At 37.9% G+C, this 5792-nt stretch overlaps 1 long non-coding RNA gene across 1 annotated transcript; it reads left to right on the forward strand.

The window, feature by feature from the left end:
- Positions 1–425: 425 nt before the first annotated feature.
- LOC114579588 lies at positions 426–913 on the forward strand. The gene is made up of 2 exons (XR_003700658.1): positions 426–699; positions 804–913. It is a non-coding gene; the product is annotated as an uncharacterized LOC114579588 (long non-coding RNA).
- The last annotated feature ends 4879 nt before the right edge of the window (positions 914–5792 follow it).

Below are 5792 nucleotides of genomic sequence, written 5' to 3' on the forward strand. Positions count from 1 at the left end.
AATCTATTTATAATAATATTTTGGTTACTCAACCCTTACTATTCTTTGAGTGAATGACTTCATAGATTAAAAGATAGGGACAAAAATATAAATTTTTATCACCAAATACAAATAATATTTAATTGTATTATTCTTCTTTTACGAGTTATTTGGTAACTTTTAAATGAAATACATATTTTACAAAATGAGGATTTTATTTTTACTTATTACAATTAAAACCCTAATTTCATAAATAATTTTGTCGGTATTTATAAATTTAAAACCAATGTTAAACAAATGATAAATTTAATCGATGTTATCAATTTTTTAAACTTTAACATGAGTACTCTAATATCAGAGTTTTAGAGGGAGGTATCCGTAAAATGCCTCAAATGAGCTGGCTCTTGCCGCGAGCCCAGGGCCTTTTCGGTCCTTCCGGAGGAGATTTTTTATAGATAGGCGAAGTGTTCGCTTCCAGTTGGAGTTGGGAAGGCGCGTGGAAGCTGCAAAGCGAGTCAAGGAGAAACGTTTCGCCTGGTCCAAAAGGGTGGAGGGACGTCGCGATGCAGAGGCGGTGGTCAGGACATTCCCTGGGCAGCATTTGATTTTGGCGCATACGTGAGATTTGTCGGATCACGGAGGATTTCTAGGTTTTTTTTGTTGTATAGACGGAGAAGAATTGAATCGATTGGGTTGTCAGCGATTGCCCTGAGGAATTTGGTACGAGTTAAATCACGAGAAACTTTTATGGATTTTTCTATTCAAATTGGATGCTTTGCTGGTATTGTTAACTCCGGCGAGATGCTATTGTATTTTGGTTTCAGAATGATGGCGTCGTGAGTGTGATGGATTCTACCAGAAGTTGGTTCAAGAAATTCCAGCTAAGAGAGGGTAAAGTGAAGCCTGTTGTTTCGAAGAAAAAGGAAATGGAGAGCATGAATGATGCACAGAAGCCCCCAATTGACGAGGCCCCTCTTTCGGATATAACAAAGCAGAGGGTTGCAGCTGCTAAGCAGTTTATTGAGAATCACTACAAGACCCAGAAGAAGATATTGCAAGAACGTAAGGAGAGGTATAATATTTCATCATAACTAAGCTATTTGGCTTAGTATTTTTAAATTCCTTATTTTTTTCCTAGTAGTGGAGATAGTGCTCATGTTTCACTTATCATGTATTGCTGAGCCTTTAAGAACTGTTAAATTGGAAATCTTGGCTGCATGCCAGTACAGGGAGAATCGTCCCCGAAAGCTATCAATAAAACATGCAAAGCGCTCGAAGCAATTACGTTAACAGCACACAAAAATTAAGAAAAAGATTTAATTCAACAATTCAATAATAGTTTTGCATGTCCCTGAGGTCCCATTTATAGACTAGAAAGACCCAAAATAAGTAACTTCTTAGAATCCTCCATGCAACAACAACAACAACAACATCAAGCCTTTATCCCACTACGTGGGGTCGGCTACATGAATCCTTTTTCTCCATTGTGTCCTATTAAAAGTCAAATTCTCATTTAAATCTAATAAAGAAAGGTCATTCCTAATATTTTCTAACCAAGTCTTTTTAGGTCTACCCCTACCATTCTTAACATAAGTCAAATCTAATACCTCTACTCTCCTAACCGGGTCATCGGAAGGCCGCCGTTTTATGTGACTAAACCATCTAAGGCGACTCTCTCTAATCTTATCTTCTACTGGAGCTACTCCAACCTTTTCACGTATATGCTCATTTCGTATCCTATCTCTAAGGGTAAAGCCACTCATCCACCTGAGCATCCTCATCTCTGCCACACTTAACTTAGTATTATGCTTCTCTTTTAATGGCCAACATTCGTCACCATAAAGCATTGCAGGCCTCACTACCATCTTATAGAATTTTCCCTTAAGTTTGAGGGGTACATTTCTATCACATAACAAGCCCGATGCATTCCTCCACTTCAACCATCCAACTTGAATTCTGCTGATAATATCTCCATCTATTTCACCATCACTCTGAACAACAGATCCAAGATATCTAAAATGTGTACTCTTATTAATGACTTGATCGCCCAAAGTCACAATCCCCTCACTAGGTCTATTACTACTAAAATTACACTCCATATATTCCGTTTTAGATCTACTCAAGCGAAAACCTTTAGCCTCTAAGGTTGACCTCCATAATTCAAGTTTACCTTCAACTCCCTCTCTAGTCTTAGAATCCTCCATGATTTAATAAAAAATGCATGTTTCAATTCATCACACTTGGATTATAACAAATTTACAATTCATCCTAGGCACAATAACATTTATGTATCCAGTGTATATGTGATTTTCCGAAGAAGGTAAGTTGCATGTCTGTTGTAGTAGAAGATCATTATATGTCCGAACCAATGGTAATGCCGAAGGAAAGAATCCTCAAAAGGAAAGAGTTGCATGAAACAATCTCATGGAACATGTGAAGTCCAACTTTTAACATCAGCTTATGAATTACCTTAGGCAGTAAACCTATGAACCAAGATATCGAAGGACTCATGTGTATGCTACAATACCCCAATCACCATGAGTCAAATAGAGTGTAGGATATTGGAAGGGAAATTTAGAAGAGTGTCTCAACCATAAGTGAGAAACTCATAATGCTCATCTTAATGTTCACTTCATGTATTTTTATTGAGCATACAGTTTTAGATTTTCATCAACTCTATATTGTTTTTAAAAAAATGGCTCTGATGAATTGAACATTTCATAGTTATTTTGTAGGTTTGCGCATAACTATTGTGCTTCTTATGATGTAATTCAAGAATCATTATAAGTGGGTTTGTCACTTCAATGTAGCAGTGGAGATAATATTGTAATTTATAATTATTTTAAGAACAAGGTTTTGGTCTATATGGTAAGGTTTTGAGCGTGAATTCACAAGGAGAGGGAGGAAATATAGAATAATTCATGGTGTTGGTAGTAGGTTCATGAAATAAAGTCACATTCGATACAATGGCGTAAATTCATTAATACCATTACTTTTCAAGATTTCTAGTTTATAATCCTTCACCCTAATGTGTAGTAAGATTTTACATGATCCCAATCTTTTTAGGATTCAATGATATATATATATATATATATATCTTTGATTTTGTTAGATTCCTTTAATGATTTGTGAATCATTAGATTCCTTTAATATATGTTCCTTTACTCTCCATTGAATCAATTTTGCATTCATGGTGTTGTTACTTCTACACCCTATGCGAGCAGAGCCAGTCGCCCGCTTCTGACTCGTCAAACCCAGCAGAGTAGCTGGGCGGGAATCAAAACAGCAGGGAAGGTATTTTGAAACGTATTGTGGAGCCCAGGGGAGTTAAGATTCATTATTTAAGGAGGAGAAATTTCAAGGGAGAAATATTTAGGAAAGTTTTTATTGAGTTTAATGGGGGTTAAAGCTATTTAAAGGAAGTTATTGGCTAGGGTTAGGGGGAGTTACATGTTTACTATAGTTTTTCTATGTTATTGAGTTCCTAGCGGCGCCTAGGATTGTGAGAGAGCCGATCTACCTCTTAAATAGCAGATCAATTGTATCTTGCATTGCTTTTGAAGAAGAAATCCAAATTCATCTTCTAAATTTGTATTTATGCACTTTATTCTTATCTCCTTTGCTGATTTTTACTACCAAAACACATCAAATTGGTATCTGAGCGAGGTTTCTTGGAGGTTATGACAACAAAGAAAGTGGATGCGTTGGAAGGTAAAATGAAGCAATTCAAATCCAGGGTGGAGGATAAATTCTCAACCATTGAAGGAAGATTTTCAACCATGAAGAATTGGATGGAGAGCCGATTTGGGGGATTGGAGGAGATGATGATGAAGCTCATGGAGATGTAAACAAAAAATTCACCAACGGTTCCTATTGCCAACCCTCACCACGATTCGGTCGGGATTCCCTTGTTCAAATCTAAAGGAAAAGAAATCGGATGAGAAGAATTCGATGAAGAGAATTCCTTTTATCTAGAGCTACTTCCTAGGGCTCCGATAAGGAGTGGAATAGGGTTTTCAGATTAGGGGATAACAGGAAGGGAGTTTTATGGTGGAAGTGGTAGGATGACCGACTACTATGGGAGGCCGTTTGGGCAAGGGGAGTGGACAACCAGAGAATGAGGTGGATGAACCGAGGCATGGGGATCGGGACATGGGAGGTGGATGGAAGAAGGGTGGGATACCCACCCTCAATACATGGGGGGAACCATTGGTGTGAGAGGAAGTTGGGGTGGAGAAACGAATTTTAGGAAGTTGAAAATGTCGGTGTTTGAAGGGGAGGATTCCCATGGGTGGGTACACCGGGTGGATATGTATTCTGCGGTGAATGGTTTAAGAGAGGAGGAGGAGCTTACAGCTGCAGGGTTATGTCTGGAGGGGAAAGCCCTCACTTGGTTCCAGTGGAGAGAGGCTAGATATTCAATTCGTTCGTGGAAGGAGTTTAAGGATTGCTTGTTAGAACATTTTCGAGCCAGTTGGGAAGGAGACATACACGAGCAATTCATTGCCTTGACTCAGGAGGTGACTGTCATGGAGTACAAGGAAATATTTGAGTTACTTTTAGGGAGGTTGAGGGGAATTTCAGAGGCGGTGTTGGAGGAACATTTCATGAAGGGCCTCAAGCTTGACCTACAAGCAGACCTCCGATTGCTGAGACCGAGGGGGTTAAAGGAGACAATGGAGCTAATCCAAACAGCAGATAATCGAAGATAGATGGAGAGGAGCAGTAAGTGCGGGGTTGCAGGAGACTCTTACAGAAGTACCTTGACTTCACTGGAACTGATGACCCTTTTATTAGCGTAGGCAGAAGCTCGGTCAAAGAATGCACGCGGGAGAAGAGACGTTTCGGCGCCGTTGCAGAGGTATGGGGCACTGTTCATGCGGCAGTCTATGCAGATTCGGCCAGGATTTCGGGATGAGTCACCAGCACAGGTAATGAGCATTTTTTTCTTTTTTATTCTCTTGGTTTTGTCACAGAGGTAAAAAACAAGTGATCCTTAATTCGAGAGGAGGATCATTCTCTTCCAAATCTCTAGACAAAAGCCAATCTAGAGCCAAAACATCCAAGAACTCCAAGAGAAACTCAAATCATGCATAACCTAACCCTAGCACCTCTCCTCTTTAATACATAACTTTCCTAATACAAACTCCCTCCAAAGCCCAAACCGCCCCCTCCACATTCAAAATTTGAATTCAAATTATCTTCATAAAGTATTTAAAAAATGAAGGAGTAGATGAGCATCCTTTATATTTAATATGTCTCTAAAAAATTTTAGAATTAAATTTAAGATTATTTGAATTTTGATTTCAACAAATTTAAACATCTCGACAAGAGGAATCTATCAATGCTATAAGTGATTCGACCTGATTCTAAAATGAGCTAAAATCAAGTACTTGAATTATATTTGAAAAATTTTAAAGATAAATTGATCTACCAAACGACCTCTAATTGTATCATACATAACGTCAAATCGAGCGACTCGGCGAGATGAATCTAACGATGCTAAGATCAATTGATTCTGACATTGTAATTGCATTCAAATATTTCACAAAAGGTCTACAATCATGGGAATCAATATGAATTATACTATGAAATTTTTTGGATTCCGACCAAATTTACTAAAATGCCCAATTCAAAAGGCTATAAATAAAATCTTATCCTCTATAAAGAGAAGAAGTTCAAGAGCTAAGTGAATGAAAAAACTCTTAACTTTTTTTGCTATTGGTATTGCAACCTGCAAACTTATTAAATCTTGTTGTTGGGTTTATAATTATCCGCTTGAAAATTCTTAAAATTTTTAATATCTGCAAAGA

This window comes from Dendrobium catenatum, unplaced genomic scaffold (assembly GCF_001605985.2).
Source record: "Dendrobium catenatum unplaced genomic scaffold, ASM160598v2 fragScaff_scaffold_542, whole genome shotgun sequence".
In the NCBI taxonomy this organism is placed as follows: Eukaryota; Viridiplantae; Streptophyta; class Magnoliopsida; order Asparagales; family Orchidaceae; genus Dendrobium; species Dendrobium catenatum.